The sequence below is a fragment of the Triturus cristatus genome, chromosome 5_1 (assembly GCF_964204655.1).
Source record: "Triturus cristatus chromosome 5_1, aTriCri1.1, whole genome shotgun sequence".
NCBI lineage: Eukaryota > Metazoa > Chordata > Amphibia > Caudata > Salamandridae > Triturus > Triturus cristatus.
The window spans coordinates 30,573,083-30,593,857 of NC_140587.1; positions in this window are offsets into that span (position 1 = coordinate 30,573,083).

Below are 20,775 nucleotides of genomic sequence, written 5' to 3' on the forward strand. Positions count from 1 at the left end.
AAGCTCCAACATGTGCTAGCCCATGTGCCATCTGGACCATAGGTTGTACAAAGGCCGTGGGTAATTTCCATCTATCCATCTGCTTATTTCTCCAGCAACCCTCGTCATCCAGTTCTCCTTCGCTAGCCCATTGTTCCCGCTCTTTGTCAGAAGCGGTCTTTTGTATTTCTCGCACTTCCTCCTTCGCATCATGCCATCTCTCCACCTGTGACTTCACTACATACATGGCAGTAGTACCGGGCTGCATCGCAGTCTCCCGTGCTACTCGATCCGCTAACGCATTCCCTTCTCCAACCTTATCAACCACTTTCCTATGGGCGCTACACTTAACAATGGCGATTTTCTTTGGGTATGTCAATGCAGTTAAAAGATTGTGGACTAACTCCCCATGCATTATCTGTACCCCATGTGACGTTAGAAACCCTCTCTCCTTCCAGAGTAGGCCGAAATCGTGCGCTACTCCGAAGGCATAGCGACTATCTGTATAAACATTCACACATAATCCTGTGCTGAGCTCACACGCTCGTGTTAACGCTATCAGTTCCGCTGCTTGAGCTGATTTCTGTGGTATGCGTGCTGTCTCCACTATCGTCTGTAACGTGGTAATTGCATACGCTGCTGAAGTCGTACCATCTGGTAGCTTCAGGCATGATCCATCCACCCACAACTCTCCATCTACATCTGAAAAGGGCGTATCCTGGAGATCAATACGACCCTTTGTTTGTTCCTCAGTCACAAGAATACAATCATGCGCTTTCTGTGCCTCAGGCTGGGTCTCGGGGTATGGCAACAATGTGGCCGGGTTTAATGTCACGCACCTTTTTAACGTAATATGAGGAGCCAAAAGCGTCAACTCATATCCCGTTAAACGGGCACTGGTCAAATGCTGCGTCTTTGTTTGATTAAGCAGGGCATCAACAGCGTGGGGAACTAACACCAACAGTTTATGGGATAACACAATTCCTTCACTCTGCCGTATTGACACAGCTGTCGCCGCAACCGAGCGAAAACACCCTGGCAATGCTCGGGCGACAGGATCAAGTACAGCCGAAAAGTATGCACAAGGGCGCTGCTTATCGCCGTGCATCTGCACTAAGACTGATAATGCACATCCATCTTTCTCATGCACATACAACGAAAAGGGTTTTGCATAATCAGGGGTCCCTAACACTGGTGCTGAACAAAGGGCCTGTCTCAATTGCTGAAAAGCAGCGTCACACTCATCTGACCAGGGGATCGGGATGGGCGTGTCTTTTGTCAAGAGAGCTAGTAATGGCTTAGCTATGTGTGAAAACCCCAATATCCACTGTCTACAAAAAGAAACAAGACCCAAAAATGCGCGCACATCCTTCTGCGTGGATGGCCTCGGTGTGTCCAAAATTACTTGGATACGATCTGGTGTGAGTGCACGCCCCTCCTTAGACAAAAGGTGACCCAAATAAGTCACCTTTGGTCTACAGAATTGCAATTTCTTCCTAGAGACCTTGTGATTGTGGGATGCTAAAAAGGAAAGTAAGGCTATCGTGCTTTTCTCGCACAACTCCAGGGTGTCAGCCGCCAACAGGATGTCATCGACATATTGAATGAGGGCGACCCCCTCGAGTAAAACAAAGGAATCCAACTGTCGCTTCAAAGCCTGACTATAAATACTAGGGGCCCGATTCACAGAACAAACTTAAGACTAAATCCTAAACTTAGTACCATTCTGGTATTCACAGAATGCACCTAGTACTTCTGGTATTCACAGAATGAACTTACAACTTTTGCTATTCACAGAATGAACTTAGTACTTTTGCTATTCACAGAATGGATTTACGACTCCTAAACTTACGTCCGCACTCGGGCCGGAAATTCCGGCCCGGAGGCGGAGCTTCCGGGCCGGAGGCGGAGCTTCCGGCCCGGAGGCGGGGCTTCTGGGCCGGAGGCGGAGCTTCCGGCCCGGAGGTGGGGATTCCAGCCGATTTAGCTATGGCTGAAATCTCCACCTCTGGGCCGGAAGCTCCGCCTCCGGCCCGGAAGCTCCGCCTCCGGACCGGAAGCCCCGCCTCCGGGCCGGAAGCTCCGCCTCCGGGCCGGAATTTCCGGCCCGAGTGCGGACGTAAGTTTAGGAGTCGTAAATCCATTCTGTGAATAGCAAAAGTACTAAGTTCATTCTGTGAATAGCAAAAGTTGTAAGTTCATTCTGTGAATACCAGAAGTACTAGGTGCATTCTGTGAATACCAGAATGGTACTAAGTTTAGGATTTAGTCTTAAGTTTGTTCTGTGAATCGGGCCCTAGGGCTTTCTGTATAGCCTTGGGGAATTCTACAAAAACGATAAGATCTATTGTTTAATGTGAACCCAAAAAGAAATCGGCTATCAGGGTGAATGGGAATAGAAAAGAAGGCATTTTTCAAATCAATCACTGAGAACACGGTCGCCGTAGGCGGGACCAAGGTAAGCAACGTCGTGATATCGGAAACCACCGGGTACTGAGGTATCACGATCTTGTTTACCTCCCTCAAATCAATTATGAACCGATAGACCTTTGCATCCGTGTCCTTTTTCAAAATTGGGAGAATCGGACTGTTACAGATATTATAGGGAACTTCTTCCACTACCCCTACTGCGATCAAGTCTTGCACAATCTGTATGAGAGCCTCCTCGCCCTCCTGGGAAATACGATACTGTGGGAGGCGCGGTAGTACCGCCCCCTCCTGGACACTAATGTGGACCGGAGGAATCACCATTTGTCCGACATCTGTGTCCGAAGTCGCCCATAAAGCTCGGGGGAGGGTAGCCAACAACGCATCCTCTGAGATCGTACACATCCGCCCAGATCGGGGGTAGTTGTCATTTAAAATCACCCTCACACCCTCAGGGGAACAGCGGATTGTAGCCCTAAAGTATTTTAACATATCAAGGCCCATAATGTTATCCGGTGTGTACGGAGCAAGCAGAAACGGACAGGGCGCAGAAAAACAATCAACTTTAAATGCAAGGGGCTGTGAAAGAGGGCTTCGGGAGAGTGTACCGTCAAACCCTACCGATGTAACTATTGAGCCGGATGGGGGAGCCCCCGGAACCAAGTACCTAGACAATGCACTACGTGTCGCTCCTGTATCCACTAGGAACTGATCAGTAAAACCTAAAACCTCAGCCGATACATAAGGACCCATCTGATCGACCGGCACCTCAACTGATTCAGACCCCCATCCTACGCATTCCTATGCATGCTGAGAATCATGATATCCCGATCGATCGATGTCCGATACATGATACTGGTGCTGGCGATCGAAAACATTTGAGCTATCTCGGTGCTGTCCGGCAGTATCGAAACGGGCATTTTCGTTGGAATTCCCTCTAAAGTTCGAGAAGCCCCCTCTACCTCTCGGGCCACCCGGAGTGTGCCCCTGACGCGAAGCACGCAACGCTGGGCAATCCCTGGCCCAATGGCCCAACTGCTTGCAATACGCACACTGGTTCCTAGTCAAATCAGATCGGCCCGAAGGGGGACCATAAGATCCGCCCCTTCCTCTATTATTATTACCCCGTCGGGGCGGGCCATATACTTGTGCTAACATCACTTTGGTTTTGAGATCCTTCGATTTCTTCTCTTCCTGGCCCTTCGCCTCGTGCTCCTGACGCTCATAATACTGAGCGATAGTCAGAAGGGCCGTCGGCGTCGCGGAGGACCAGGAACTCTCGCTCGCTTTTAACCGGGCCGCAACTGCCGGTAGCAGATTAGCCACATATTTGTCCGCGAAAAGGTGGCGGCCCGTGTCGTCAGTAAGCGACTGGCCACTAAAATCATGAAACGTCTCCTCAAAGCGCGTAAAGAAGTCCGCGACTGACTCGTCAACTTTATGTTTACATGCAGCTAACATATTCCAGTCAATCTTTTTAGGGGGGATAATCGTCTTCAACTTAGCCACAATAGCCGCAGGGAGATCTAAAATATTCTGGGGTGGTTTCTGTGCGGGCTTCCGTTCCCTATCCTCATCCTCAAGGTCAGACCACCGGGCCTTGAAGGCAACCGCATCATCTACCTTTCGGACAGAGCGCCACGTATCCGGCGGTAGGATAAGGCCAAAGAACAGGTCTATATCCGCTAAGGTCATAATGCAAGAATTCAAGGCCCCCTCGACTTCTTCATAGAAGGCCGCTGGATTCTTGCGGGGGTCAGGCAGCGCATTCTTTAATGCCATAACATCGGCCCTATGCCATGGAGTATAAACCCAATTATACACAAAATATCCCCTAGCATCGACAGAATTAATATCCGAGCTAGTCCCTGCTCCCTTGGGAGGAACATACAAAGGCGCCGCCTCTCGCATTGGTTTAGCATGCACTATGTCGTCCTTATCTGACTGGGAGGCGGATGGGTGGCCCCCTGCTGCAGACGAATCCGACTGCTTCTCCTCCTCCGTTTGTTGACGTGCTCTCTCTCTAAGGGCCAGCACCTCGTCCCGCAAAGCGAACAGCCGCCGAGCCGCCTCAGAAGCCTTAGGGGGAGAAAAAACACCATTACGTAATGCTCCGGCATCCGAAGACACTTCGTCAGGCTCAAGGACACTAGAATATTTTCGGAAAGCAGCAATTACTTCTTCTGAAAAATGAGACAGAAAATACACCCTCTCTCTATCTTGCCACGACCCCCAAGTATGGAACAACTCATCCTTAGACATCTTGCCCTTAAGTGCACGGAGGGAAAGTTTCCGAAGATCAGCCATATGCTCGGTCGATAACATGGACCGTGTGTCGACCTTACCCGGAGCCGGACCAGAATCTTGCGGCCGCGGAGCAGATGCGCCAACATAAGGGGGCGGAGAGCGATCTAGTAAATGAAAATCGTCATCAGGATTATTAAGGACAGGATAAAGTGGCGGACGAACAACATATTGACCCGAAACTTGTAGCCTACGCTCTTTCTCTTGTCTGTCCGTTTGCTCTTTGTCCTCCCGACGCTTCGCTTCCTGAGCTCGCACATGATCATTCTTCCGTTGTTCTTTATCAAACAGCGCTTTCTCACGTTTCTCTCGCTCACGCACTTCCTTCACCCATAATCGCACACACTCAAACATATCCTGACGAGCACGTCGCTTACACATACACTGTTCCACATACTCAATCTTACGTATATCAAACGATCCATACAAAGACCATCGCAACTCAGGATCCTTCCTCGTATATTTCCTCCATAACGTGCTGTACATTATGGAAGAAAGTCCATGCTTCACGTACATATCCCTATTAGGAGTCCCCTCTGGGGGAGCTGGAGCAGATTCCTCGAGGTTCAACCGGTTCCCAAAACAGCAGCACCACTTACGAGGTGCGCTAAAAGCAGGCATGCTAGGAATAATGCAAAATATGCAGTATTATCAAGAAAAAAATGGCACTTAATCGTTGCGCCGTTCAAAGTTTACACAGCTCCGGAGAAATTTCTCCACATTACCTGCCTATATGTGTTGCAACGCATATATTTTCACAAAGACAAATTCAAAATATGACTAGTCACCATCAATCAAACTCAAATAGCCAGACCAGGCTTCAAAACTCGGAGCAAGTACCGTACAACGGTTCTTACCAATCAAGAGTCCAGGTTCCAACTGCCAAGCTCCACAATCGCCCAAACGGCTCTCACGGCAGGACCGACAGAAGAGGTCTCAGTCGATGACCGGCGCCACCCAGACGGTCAGCTCGGAAGGGAAGGAAGAAAAACCTCGGGATGCCAAGGCTAAGACGCCGCTGGCAGTGATCACGTCCCCGGCCAAACTCCTCACCTTCGTCGCGACCAGTCCTTCGAGCATCCGAGTCGCCGATGAGCCCCACGTGACGGGCGCCAATTGATGAATACAAGCCCCAGCTAGGCCCGCAAGAGACAAGGGTTCGCTCTTCTGTAACGAAATCTATAAGGAAGTTGGCACGGAAACTGCAAAGTACAAAAACAACGTTTATTAACCCTTAAGGGTGGTCCTACAATCCACACAACACTCTTCAGTATTGCATGGAGTAGCACACAGAACATTCGTACATTGTCCCCTTTTATACACAACAGAGGGGCTCATGAGTGGGTGGATACCACATGAGGTTGAAGAACATTACCATTTAGGGTCATTCTCGATACTGAATCAATACATGGGCGGAGCTAACACACTCCTTGGGCCCGCGAAAACACATGGTCAAGCAAAGCTAATTATAACAGATGTGGTCAAGTCTGGGCATGCGCCAGATAGACAAGAAAGCTATTTATAACTGTTACTAGGCAGATTACAAGAGCAACTAACACAGAGGTCGGACTCTCCTCGTGGTGAACACGTGGCAGCATGTCAATACAAAATGGAGTCCGGACTTCGGCCAACATAATGAGGAAAACACAATAAAAGGGAAGCATTAATGTTTTCAGTAAATGCTTAATCACATTCTGCTTTAATTTACAACAATACTTGCATGACAATTATTGGTCATTTTTCAAAATGACTTTTTTTTTACACAATGTCTTTCATTTGGAAGGGAGAAATGCATCAAACATCAATAGGTAATAACAGTTGCTTTACAAATCTGAACTACCCTAAGTCTCCCAATAAAAATGGTACCTCACTTGTGTGGGTAGGCATAGTGCCCACGACAGGAAGTGGCTCAAAACCTAAGGTGAACACACCACATTTTCACACTGAAAATTTACACATTTTTTGCGAAGAGTCTAGCTGTAGTTTTTGAACCCTAGCTCTGCCGGCACCTAGGGAAACCTAGCAAACCTATACATTTTTGAAAACTAGACACCCAGGGGAATCCAGGATGGGGTGACTTGAGTGCCTACCACCATGGTCTGTTACCCAGAATCCCTTGCAAACGTAAAAAATTGACAAAAAAACACATTTTCCCCACATTTCTGTGGTGGAAAGTTCTGGAATCTGCGTGGATCCACAAATTTCCACCCACCCGCGTTCCCCAAAGTCCTACGAGAAAAATGGTACCTCACTTGTGCGGGTCGGCCTAGTGCCCGCGACAGGAAACGGCGCAAAACGCAACGTGGTCACACCTCAATTTTGCAGTGAAAAATTACCATTTTTTGGCAAAGTGACTAGCTGTAGTTTTTGAACCCTAGCCCTGCTGGCACCTAGGGAAACCTAGCAAACCTATACATTTTTGAAAACTAGACACCCAGGGGAATCCAGTATGGGGTGACTTGAGTGCCTTCCACCATGGTCTGTTACCCAGAATCCCTTGCAAACGTAAAACATTGAAAAAAAAAACACATTTTCCCCACATTTCTGTGGGAAAGTTCTGGAATCTGCGTGGATCCACAAATTTCCACCCACCCCGCGTTCCCCAAAGTCCTACGAGAAAAATGGTACCTCACTTGTGCGGGTCGGCCTAGTGCCCACGACAGGAAACGGCGCAAAACGCAACGTGGTCACACCTCAATTTTGCAGTGAAAAATGACCCTTTTTTGGCAAAGTGATTAGCTGTAGTTTTTGAACCCTAGCCCTGCCGGCACCTAGGGAAACCTAGCAAACCTATACATTTTTGAAAACTAGACACCCAGGGGAATCCAGGATGGGGTGACTTGAGTGCCTCCCACCATGGTCTGTTACCCAGAATCCCTTGCAAACATAAACAATTGACAAAAAAAACACATTTTTCCCACATTTCTGTGATGGAAAGTTCTGGAATCTGCGTGGATCCACAAATTTCCACCCACCCCGCGTTCCCCAAAGTCCTACGAGAAAAATGGTACCTCACTTGTGCGGGTCGGCCTAGTGCCCGCGACAGGAAACGGCGCAAAACGCAACGTGGTCACACCTCAATTTTGCAGTAAAAAATGACCCTTTTTTGGCAAAGTGACTAGCTGTAGTTTTTGAACCCTAGTTCTGCCGGCACATAGGGAAACCTACCAAACCCATGCATTTCTGAAAACTAGACACCCGGTGGCTTCCAGGGAGGTATGGCTTGCGTGGATCCCCCAACGTTTCCTTACCCAGAATCCCCTGCAAACCTTAATTTTAGCTTTAAAAAATCACTTTTTTCACACATTTTGGTGTGGGAAAGTTGTGGCATCACCGGGCTCACACAAATTTTGCACCACCCAGCGTTCCCCCAGGTCTCCCGGTAAAAATGGTAGCTCACTTGTGTGGGAGGCCCCAGTACCCGCGGCAGGCAAGGGCTCAAAACGTTCTGAGGCGAAATCAACATTGCTTATCAAAAAAATGTTTGGGCCCTTGCCTGCCGCGGGTACTTGGGCCTCCCACACAAGTGAGGCACCATTTTTACCGGGAGACCTGGGGGAACGCTGGGTGGTGCAAAAATTGTGTGAGCACGTTGATGCCACAACTTTCCCACACCAAAATGTGTGAAAAAAGTGATTTTTTCAGCTAAAATTGAGGTTTGCAGGGGATTCTGGGTAAGGAAACGTTGGGGGATCCATGCAAGCCATACCTCCCTGGAAGCCGCCGGGTGCCTAGTTTTCAGAAATGTATGGGTTTGATAGGTTTCCCTAGATGGCCGCCGAGCACCGTGCCAAAAACCCAAGTGACCCCCCTTGCAAAACCAGGTGTTTTTGCGATAGGCCATTTTGATGTCGCCTCACTACGTTTTGGGCCCTTGCCTGCCGCGGGTACTTGGGCCTCCCTCACAAGTGAGGCACCATTTTTACCGGGAGACCTGGGGGAACGCTGGGTGGTGCAAAATTTGTGTGAGCCCGGTGATGCCACAACTTTCCCACACAAAAATGTGTGAAAAAAGTGATTTTTTCAGCTAAAATTGAGGTTTGCAGGGGATTCTGGGTAAGGAAACGTTGGGGGATCCACGCAAGCTATACCTCCCTGGAAGCCGCCGGGTGTCTAGTTTTCAGAAATGTATGGGTTTGGTAGGTTTCCCTAGATTGCCACCGAGCACCTGGCCAAAAACCCAAGTGACCCCCCTTGCAAAACCAGGTGGTTTTGCGATAGGCCATTTTGATGTCGCCTCACTACGTTTTGGGCCCTTGCCCGCTGCGGGTACTTGGGCCTCCCACACAAGTGAGGCACCATTTTTACTGGGAGACCTGGGGGAACGCTGGGTGGTGGAAAATTTGTGTGTGGCCAGTGATGCCACAACTTTCCCACACCAAAATGTGTGAAAAAAGTGATTTTTTCAGCTAAAATTGAGGTTTGCAGGGGATTCTGGGTAAGGAAACGTTGGGGGATCAATGCAAGCCATTCCTCTCTGGAAGCCACCGGGTGTCTAGTTTTCAGAAATGAGTGGGTTTGGTAGGTTTCCCTAGATGGCCGCCGAGCACCGGGCCAAAAACCCAAGTGACCCCCCTTGCAAAACCAGGTGGTTTTGCGATAGGCCATTTTGATGTCGCCTCACTACGTTTTGGGCCCTTGCCTGCCGCGGGTACTTGGGCCTCCCACACAAGTGAGGCACCATTTTTACCGGGAGACCTGGGGGAACGCTGGGTGGTGGTAAATTTGTGTGAGCCCGGTGATGCCACAACTTTCCCACACCAAAATGTGTGAAAAAAGTGATTTTTTCAGCTAAAATTGAGGTTTGCAGGGGATTCTGGGTAAGGAAACGTTGGGGGATCCACGCAAGCCATACCTCCCTGGAAGCCTCCGAGTGTCTAATTTTCAGAAATGTGTGGGTTTGGTAGGTTTCCCTATGTGCCGGCTGCGCTAGGGCCCAAAATCCACAGGTAGGCATATTGCTAAAAACAACTCTGTGCCCAGTTGGCTTTCTGCCACCCGGGGGGGCATCGGGGGGAGGGGGTTGCCCCGATATGCCCCCAAGGGGGGCAGAAACACTGTGGCTATTTTTTGGGGGGGTGGGCATTGGTATGCCCATTCTGGGCAGCCCCCACCCCCACACATAAAAAAGCCAGCTTAATCGTTGGCGTCTAGTGGGCTTGTTGCCCCCCAAGGGGGGCAGATTGAGGACTACTGCCCCATCAGCCCCCCCCGGGGGGCAGAAGGTCCACTAGATGCCAGGGATTTTCTTGGGCAAATTTTAATTAGGGTGGGGGCTGTTCAAAACGGGCATGCCAATGCCCCCACCCTAATTAAAATTTGCCTAAAGAAATCCCTGGTGTCTAGTGGGCTTTTTGCCCCCCGGAGGGGCAGACAGGGGACTAATGCCCCATCTGTCACCCGGGGGGGCAGGAAGGCTGTAATTTTTTTGGGGAGGGGGTGGGGGCATGGGCATGCCAGTTTTGGGCAACCCCCACCCCAATTCAAATTTTCTCCAAAACACTCCCTGGCGTCTTGTGGGCTTTTTGCCCCCCCAACAGGGCAGATTGGGGGCTAATGCCCCCATCTGCCCCCAGGGGAGGCAGAAAGTCCACTAGGCGCCAGAGAGTTTTTTTGGGTATATTTTAATTAGGGTGGGGGTTGCCCAAAAGGGGCGTGCCAATGCCCCCACCCTAATTAAAATTTGCCCAAAAAAATCCCTGGAATCTAATGGGCTTTTTGCCCCCCAGGAGGGCAGATTGGGGGCTACTGCCCCATCTGCCCCCACGGGGGTCAGGAAGGCTGTAATTTTTGCAGGGAGGGGGTGGGGGCCTGAGCATGTCCGTTTTAGGCAACCCCCAACCTAATTCAAATTTGCCCCAAAATAATCCCTGGCATCTAGTGGGCTTTTTGCCCCCCTGGCAGGGCAGATTGGGGGCTGACACCCCCATCTGCCCCCCAGGGGAGGCAGAAAGTCCACTAGACGCCAGGGATTTTTTGGGGCAAATTTTAATTAGGGTGGGGGCTGCCCGAAACGGGTATGCCAATGCCCCCACCCTAATTAAAATTTGCCCCAAAAAATTCCTGGCGTCTAGTGGGTGTTTTGCCCCCCCGGGTGGTAGGCTGGGGGCTACTGTCCCATCTGCCCCCAGGGGGGCAGGAAGGCTGTAATTTTGGTAGGGGCATGGGCATGTCCTTTTTGGGACCCTCCACCCTAATACAAATTTGCCCCAAAAAAATCCCTGGCATCTAGTGGGCCCACTTCTGCCCCGGGGGGGTAGAAAGTCCATTAGATGCCAGGGAGGTTATTGGACACATTTTTATTAGGTTGGGGGCTGCCCAAAACGGGCATGCCAATGTCCCCACCCTAATTAAAATTTGCCAAAAAAATCCCTGGCATCTAGTGGGCTTTTTGCCCCCCTGGGGGGCAGATTGGGGGCTACTGCCCCATCTGCCCCCCAGTGGAGCAGGAATGCTGTTATTTTTGCGGGGGTTGGGGTGGGGGCATGGGCATGCCCGTTTTGGGAGCCCCCACCCTAATTCAAATTTGCCCCAAAAAAACTCCCTGGCGTCTATTGGGCTTTTTGCCCCCCTGGCATGGCAGATGGGGGCTAATGCCCCCATCTGCCCGCAGGGGGGGCAGAAAGTCCACTAGACGCCAAGGAGTTTTTGGGCAAATTTTAATTAGGGTGGGGGTTGCCCAAAACGGGTGGGCCAATGCCCCCACACTAATTAAAATTTGCCTAAAATATCCCTGGTGTCTACTGGGCTTTTTGCCCCCCCGGGGGGTAGATTTGGGGCTAATGCCCCCATCTGCCCCCCAGGGGGGGCAGAAAGGCTGTCATTTTTGTGGAGGGTGGGTGGGGGCATGGGCATGCCCATATTGGGCAGCCCCCACCCCAATTTACAAAAATAAAAAAAATCCTTGGCGTATAGTGGGCTTTCTGCCCCCCGGGGGGGCAGATTTGGGGCTAATGCCCCCATCTGCCCTCCAGGGGGGGCAGAAAGGCTGTCATTTTTGCGGAGGGTGGGTGGGGGCATGGGCATGCCCATAATGGGCAGCCCCACCCCAATTTACATGAAAAAATAAATCCCTGGTGTCTAGTGGGCTTTTTGCCCCCCCTGGGGTGGCAGATTTGGGGCTAATGCCCCCATCTGCCCCCCAGGGGGAGCAGAAAGGCTGTCATTTTTGCGGAGGGTGGGTGGGGGCATGGGCATGCCCATATTTGGCAGCCCCCACCCCAATTTACAAAAAAAAAATAATCCCTGGCGTATAGTGGGCTTTCTGCCCCCCGGGGGGGCTGATTTGGGGCTAATGCCCTCATCTGCCCTCCAGGGGGGGCAGAAAGGCTGTCATTTTTGTGGAGGGTGGGTGGGGGCATGGGCATGCCCATATTGGGCAGCCCCCACCCCAAATTACATGAAAAATACATCCCTGGTGTCTACTGGGCTTTTAGCCCCAACGGGGGGGGCAGATTGGGGGCTACTGCCCCCATCTGCCCCCCAGGGAGGACAAAAAGACTAAATGGCACTAAAAATATTTTGGGGGAGCAAAAGCCCTTGCCTAAGGGGCCGCTCCCCCCTCCCTGGTGTCTAGTAGGTGGATCCCTGCTTGGGGATCGCCCTCCTGGGGTGATCCTCAAGCAGGGATCCACTGGGGAGGGGTACCATTGGAAAGGGGAGACTCTCCCCTTTCCAATGATACCTCTCCCGTCTTTCTATGTGCCCGGGGGGCTGAGATATCCTCCTGAGCACATACAAAGTGAAACTGAAATGAGCCTAAAGGCTCATTTCAGTTTCGGTTTCTATGCAATGAAGACAGCGCGACGTGCGCGCTGATCTACATTGCACAGAAACCAGGGAGGTGGCCTCGGGAGCTGGGGAAGCTCTTCCCCAGCTCCCAAGGTCAAAGCCATGAAATAGAAATCCCTCTGCTATCTGCAGCAGAGGGATTTCGTGCCCCTGGCCTCATGACGGAATGGTTCCGTCATGAGCACAGGGGCACCGATGCTCATGACGGAACCATTCCGTCATGAGCATCGAAGGGGTTAAACTGCACGTGATTGTTTTTGCACCACATTTTTTCTTCTTCCCATGTGCCACAACATGTCACACATTTTTTACATGGATTTGCATAATTTGGGGGTGCTAGAGAGCCAGCGAACAAGATGGCCGCACTCCTATGAGGCTCTGTTAGCCCAGGTCCATAATCTGCTTGAATTCTCATTCCTAAAGTGGCGAAAACTGCCTTTAAACATGTTATGCCCAACGCGACTCACCAGGGAGCTGATGGGACGAGTGCGGACTAGCTGACACTGTCTAAGTAATCCCACGCAGCGCATCCCTATTTTACATCCTACGGCTGTTCAAGATGGCGGCGATGGGATTGAGCTAGCCGGGTCTGTATCTCCTGGCCCTGCCATCTGGAATTGCCATGGAGAGACCCCGGCTGCCGCAGCTGCCAAGAACCAGGAGCTACCCAATGCAGAGCTACCCTACGGGGAGAGGGTCGCCAGCTGAGTGTGATCGGGACTGGCTGTGGTAGGCCTGTGCTGACGCTAAGGCTGAGCCGGGCTGAGTCTGCCCTGCTTCCCCTGAGCGACCTTGGGCCTCAGCTGAAGTGATGGGCCGCCCTGATGCGAGTCACGAGATTCCTGATGCAGCTGGCTCCCGGATCCCCATTCACACACTCACCTGGGCCTGAAGGGATCCAGAGGAGAACCCTGCTGAGACGCGCTGCTAGAAGGGCGCTGATAGACCTGTGCAACCTGTACAGTGCCGTGAGGTGGCACGTGGAACAGTGAGGCCTTGATCCTGGGATGCAGAGCGGCCTTGATTCCTTGTAATACTCGGTAAGACAGGCTGAAATGGACATTACCTACAAAATCCAAGCAAGACACGCTGCATTTCATGGGTCCTGGCCCTCTTCAGCGATACAAGAATTAGGGTGGAGGGTGAAGAGTTGGGCCGTGGCAGAGCCAAGGCTCGCCTAAATAACTGCACAAAGGCACAAACAAGCCTATATAACCACCCGAGGGCACAAACTGGCGCCTGTTGACTTGAGTGGGATCTGCACACCCTGAGGGACAAGCAGAGCTAGCAGCTGCATCCTGATCTTCCTGAGAGACATACAGCGCCCGCCCATACCACACAGAGGGGAGAATCATGCTTCGAACTAATGGCAAACAGGTCAAACTTCAGTTCAAGGCCTGGAAAAACACTGCCAATACCGCTGAAGACACAGACTCATGCTGGGAAGAGGAAAGCACAGCATCAACTACCCCACAAGATACAGATCTAAAATAACTCCTCCTCATAATGTGCCAAAGCCTCAATTCCATCGAGTCCAAAATGGACAACATGAATATGTGCTTGGACTATATCAAATAAAGGTTGGAGAAGCATGATGGCTACATTACCGAAACGAAACAGCGCATATCCTCCCTCGATGGCTCTTCCTCTGAGAGCCGTGAACGACTCAAAGAGATAGATAAACTCTTAAAAACTATTGCTACAAAGAATGAAGACTTGGAGGTGTGTTCACGCAGGATCAACATGTATATAGTGGGGATCCCGGAGTCTACAGCAACTGGCCCCATGGAAGACTATGTGGAATGACTGCTGCTTGGGATCTTAGGCGCAGAGGCACTCTCCACAGTGCTAGTGGTGGAGAGAGCCTATCGCTCACTTGCAGCCAGACCGCCACCGGGCACGCCTTCCTGGCCCATACTGGCGCAGTTACTCAATTACAAGGACCGTAATATGGTTCTGAGAGTAGCAAGGGAAAACTAAGAACTGGTTTACGAAGGGAACAAACTCTCGATCTACCCAGACTTCAGCATGGCAGTACAAGAAATTCCAGCAAACCAACATACAATACTCGATGTTCTTCCTTCCCAGACTGTGAATCCCCTACCATGGGATGACACACATCTTTAACACCCCACAACAAGCTTAAGTTTTCCTAAAAACTGTTGAGAGACGGTCACCCAGAACTCGGAATGGTGATCCCGGCTCCCGACGGACGTCAGCTGCTACTGAAGAAGACTAAGGCCAGGTCATTGTATGGAATTAGTCACCTGCATCACTGGTAAGACTATGCATTCCCTATTTCATTCCTAATCGGTTTGAAAATATACGCCGGCCCTGACGGGAATGGCCACCCACGGACCCTGATGGAGCCTTCATGGTTGGTTCTGCCAGGACTAAGGAAATCGCCAAGCAATAATGATTTCCCGGGCACATCGCTCCTGTGAGGTGCGCTGATGGCCTCTCTGGTGCATTCCCCCAGTGGGAATTCCCTGAATGATGTACTATATTGAAGTTATGTTACTAATTGACTCATACGTTAGTATACAGCTTTTACCAGTCTTAATTTTGTATAAGACACACCTCTTGCATGTTACTAAATTGTCGTTAATGAGTCTATTCTCCTGCAGGTGCCAACATCCATCCTTGCACAACACAACAGGCAGAACAAAAAATGGGGGGTTTGGGAGGGATACTATTTACCTACGGGTTTGGGCCACAGGTGTGGGTGGGGGGCGGCCTTACTTTTTTTACACATGGCGGAGCTGCACAGATTAATACTGAGCACATACAATTACGAAAGCATAGAGAACGATCCATACAAACTCACCATGGCAGAACCCACTGACCCTTACGGTTCCAGAGAGGACAAGACAGATGTAATGGAGCCAAGAGCAGACAACACCCACAGCTACACCTTCCTGACATGGAACATGCGAGGACTCCGAGACCCTCGAAAACACAGGCAGATCCTAGGATACTTAGACAGACACCAAGTGTAGGTGGCTGTGTTGCAGGAAACACAATTGGACCCTAAAGCAGCACCCACCTTTGAAAAGAAATGGGCAGCACACAGTTGCTTCTCCTCCTACTCGACATATGCTAGAGGCACAGCAATCCTTATCAAAGCTAGCGTAAGATATTGCCCTCTAGGGACACTACAAAATACACAGGGCAGATTCATGGTGATTTGGGGCAGATTAGCGGGACACGCTGGTTAGTTGCTCCGCCCCAACATTGATGATGCCAGCTACTTTGACAAGGTATGGGGTCACATATTAGCAAGAGGCTCCACTTTTTTTATATGGGGAGCTGATTTCAACTTAGCACTAGACTCTCTTGCCATTCGCTCACATAGTACCTCATCCTCACATCCGCAGGCAACCAAACACCTAACGGGCATCATGACAGATCACCAGCTCTTTGACGACTGGAGGTCCCTCCATCCATCATGAAATGAGGGCACCTTCTATTCTAGCATGCACTCCAGCTGGTCCTGAATAGACCTATGGTTTCTGTTGAAGGGACTAAACACTTGGATCCAGGCTGTGATGCACTTGGCGCAAACCTCTCTTGACCATTCCCCCGTGCTCATGAGACTCTACACGCCAGACAATAAATCCCCGTATCATCCCTGGCGACTCCAGCACACAACCTTGCTAGATAGAGCCTTCTGTGAAGAAATACGTCAGGAAATTCTTGAATTATTCCCTCGCAATAAAAACAGTGTCTCAACACTTGCATGTGTATGGGAAAGCTTCAAAGTCACCATTCGGGGGATATGTATAGCCAAAAGCAGAGCAATCCTACATTCCATCAGGGGAACCCTAAATAGACTAGAAAGAGACATCAAAAAAACAGAGGAGCTCCTAACTTTCGCCCCTAACCCACAGAGAAGTGTTCAGCTTAAAGAACTACTAATTGAATATTCCAATGAGGCGGAACGTGAATCTAAATCCCAATCTAAATAGCATATGGCCAGGACATTTGGCGAAGGGGAGTGTCCCAACAGAACGCTGTCCGAGGCAACCAGACCCCCCAGATTTGCGAATCAGATTTTGGAAATAATAGATGAGGAAGGCACTTGGCATATCGAATCACAGGAGATCCTTAATATTTTGACTACCTACTTTGCAAAACTCACAAGCATAGAAAAGTCCCTCCTGACATAGCGTCCTACTTAAAGGACACTGCTCTTGGGTGAACCAACGACTCTCGCAGAGAGTTTCTGTCTGCCGATATAGCGGAGGATGAAATCCGGGCTGCAATAATGGACCTGCGTTCCGGCAAGGCCCCGGGACGCGATGGGCTCTCGCGGACTTGAATGAGCTAGCCCCCTTCCTTAAGCAGGTCTTCAAGGAGCCCAGAGAGATTGGGACTCTTCCCATGACATTGCGGCAAGCAATGATCATATCCTTGCTCAAATCAGGCAGAAAGGCCAGCAGCTTTGAGGCCTACAGACCCCGTCACTCATCAACTGTGACACCAAGATCCTAGCTAAAGTCATCGCAAATAGGTTGATATTGCTGATGGAGGGCCTGGTCCTCCCAGACCAGGCAGGTTTCATACCTGGCAGGGCCACCTCCCATAATCTGCGCACAACATTCGCATTACTACACGACATTGACCCGGAGATCAGCGCAGAAGATATCTGCTTAGATGCCATTAAAACCTTTGATTCCCTGGAATGGGATTACATGTTCATAATATTGGGTAGAATGGGCCTTCTTCAGCCATTCCTGGCATGGAAAAAGCTGCCTGAGGCCATTATACAGATTAATGGTCTATTCTCCAATTCGACCCCCATTATGCGAGGCATACGCCAGGGCTACCCTCTGTCCCCGTTGTATTTTGCTCTTGCCATCGAACCCCTCGCGGCCAAGACACGGCAACATCATAGAGAGCATGCTATACCATACTCCTCACGTCAGATACTAATATCATTACATGCCTACTATGTCACCCTTTATTTACGGGACCCACAGATTAGCCTCAAACCAATCCTAAGAGAGTTCATCAAATTTGGATCACTCTACGGAATAGGGATCAACTGGAGAAAATCGCAGATTTTCCCGCTCACGCCCAGCACTGTTCAGTTCCCATTGAAATTGTGTGAAATGGAAATAAAATATCTAGGCGTGATAATAACAAGAAATAAAGAAGAAACGCTTCACGCAAACTATGGCACTGCTATTGAAACCATCGCTAACTGGGTGTCTCGATAGATCGCAATACCGTTCTCATTGGCTGGCAGAGTGGCCTTAATAAAAATGGTCCTATTACCTACATTATTGCATCTATTCATTAATATACCATATAACCCAGGATGCCCCTTCTTTGACACCCTCCTATCATTACTCATCAGACTAGCATGGGGTGGGAAACAACCCCGAGTGGGATGTCGGACCATGACCCAACCATTCCTCAGTGGGGATTTTGAGGCCCCAGATATGGAGTTATATTTTCGGGCTGCTCAAACCCACTACACAATATATTGGCTCCATCCGCCACCCTTTATGCCACACCTAGCCATCGAGCAGGGATATATGACTCCTACAGACTCCTTTCTGGGAACGCGCGCCCTTGGAGTAGCTTAGCACACGGTAACCTCACTAACGAAGCCTGGGAGCACCTAGCTTAATTAGTGGGCAAACCGACACTGTACTTCTCACTTGTGCCTCTCCCATACCTCTCGTGTGCGCAAGTCACACATGAGGCTGTATGCTGCGAGATGCCCCGTAGGAAAGACCTAAACTGCTAAGGCGACCTTTACCGGGGGGTGCATTTGGGAAAAGGCAGTAGTTATTGACTGGGGATAATGTCAATCCATTGGAGATATTTCTTTATATAAGACTAAAACACAAACTTAGGGCCAATGTCCTGGGATTCCCTCAGGAACCCCCAACTCTATAAACACTACACACCCTATTCAAAATGGCTGGACTGGACCACGCAGTTTCCAGCATACACTGGGCCGCACTGCTCGAGAGGACACAGCCGAAACACGGTGTCAGGGAGGCGTGGTATCATGACCTGGAGTTGCCCTTGATGGACGGGCAGTGGACATATTGCTGCACCTAGACGGAAGCTATTACAGCAAGCAGTCACTTACGAATCATACATTTCAAATACTTGCATCAAACTTTCTATACACCCATGTGGCTCTACAAATACAAATGTGGATGGCGAGCCGCATCATAATGGACCAGTTGCATTCCTTTTCAATGCCTCATTTTGATGGAGGCGGCCGGAATGGAATAAGACCGGTCATTCCAGCTGGCTTCCAACTGGCTGGGAGAAGCCTTCTGCCAGTAGGAATGCGGTCTGCAATCTCAAGGGTGGCTCTTTTCGCCCTTGAGATTATGATCAAGGTTTCCGACATGGTTTCCATGCCGGTCTGTCCGAGATGGAAACCATGTTGTAAAGCGTGTTCGGGGGCCCCAGCAGGGCCCCCTTTGGAGCACGGCCTCCCGTTTGAGGCTGAGAGGACCCCTTGAGGTGACCCCTTGAGGTGCAGGGATGAGCTACACCTCCCATTTTAATATGGGAGCATGCATTATGGCTGGTTTATGGCCAGAATGCATGTTCCCATAGTAAAATATAGGATTGCGACAGAACAATGTTTGGTCACATCCTAATGGGGCGGTCGAGCCGACGACCGGGTGTCAGTCGGTCCCATGACTAAGTCAGTGTCGGTCAGAAGTGATAACACCCAACATTTTCATGAACCCCTATATCTTTTTGGAGTTTGGTGGGTGGCCGTCAAAAACGATGTCCGCTGTTCACAATGCTTTTTGTAACTTCATAGGACCCATTGCGACAGCTGTTCCTCTGAAGGTACAGAGAAGAGACCATTGCTGGGCTGGAGTTTAACTCTAAATCGGTTGTGGTGTAGTCCACATAGTGGCGTATGTAATTTCTTCCACCACCCTGACTGACAGACTACCGCCTATCAAACTATGCATTGGGCCCTTAAAGCTCAAAGATCTTTCACTAGTCCTTTTCTGACATTATGCGACATTTTAGATACATTTGTTCTGAAATTAAAGACACAGACATCAAATGAATACAATGTAACCTTTTTAAACTTGATACAACCAATATTCTCTATGCTCACGGACGAATACTTCATTCTAGGTGTAAACCCGGAACTTTGAAGTGCTTGTAATGTGCTCTTGCTTTAAGTATTGGAGCGTCTCTCTTCCTTGTTGCTTTGCAGAAGAGTTTAAAGCTGTTATGCGCTGGTGTGTGTGTGGCAGTATTTAGAACAGCCTATATTAAACTTTCACAAACTCTGAGATTGTGGCAACTCTGACAAACCAACAGTTGCAAAGCAGGGTGAGGGAATGTAGTGCAGATAAGAACTACATAGAGTACCTGTAAGAAAATGAATTATTACTTTTGAGTAGGTAATGGGTCAGCAAAGTAAAAAAGTCACAAACATTTTTGGTCCAAGTTAAGGTTTCAGTAATTCAAACATAAACTAATCCCCTGGTAGATATAGCGCAAAGCAAACACTGTCAAATTAGAGAAAATGTTTAAAGCATTCAAAAGTAGCAAAACACTTGAAAGTTTAAAACACAACAAAATAATAATCCAACTCCAATCTACAAAAATAGATTGAAATTGAATAAACAGATTGAATTTAAAACAATGAAAAACCAGTAAGAGGAACCTGAAGTATTATTTTTTCACAAGAAAATGTCTAAGAATATTTCACTGTTCATGGGGGACCTGGAGCTAGGTGCAATTTGAGGCAAACCAATTGGTAATCCTTGAGCGCGGCAATGTTGCAGGCTGTACCAGAAGAAGTTTTCTGGAAGCCAGATAGTTTTTAGGCAAATGTCTTGCTGAAGCTCTTGGTGTTGGAGGGGGTGGGAGATGTCTTAATTTTGTGTCAAGTTAGTACTTTTGTTAGGCGAGTCAAGATTTATACGTTTGGACTTAGGGCCTGGTTATGAGTTTTGTGGTGTGAGAGCGGGCCGTCACACCACGCCACTGCTCCCTCCCACACTGCTGGCCAAACCCCAGATTAAGAGTTATCTTGTAGTCTGGCAGGTGTCATTTGGCGTTCCCACGATGGTGCTGATTAAAAAGGTCTCACAATTGGAACATCAAAGCCAGTTCCTGCACGGCATGGACTATAAAGTCCATGCCATGCAGGAAAGGGGGTGCATGCAGAAAGTGCCCCCCCGCATGCATCCCATGGCCCTGGGGGAACAGGGGGCCTTGTAACGCCCCCTAAGTCACCCCACCGCCACCCTTTTTATGGGGGGC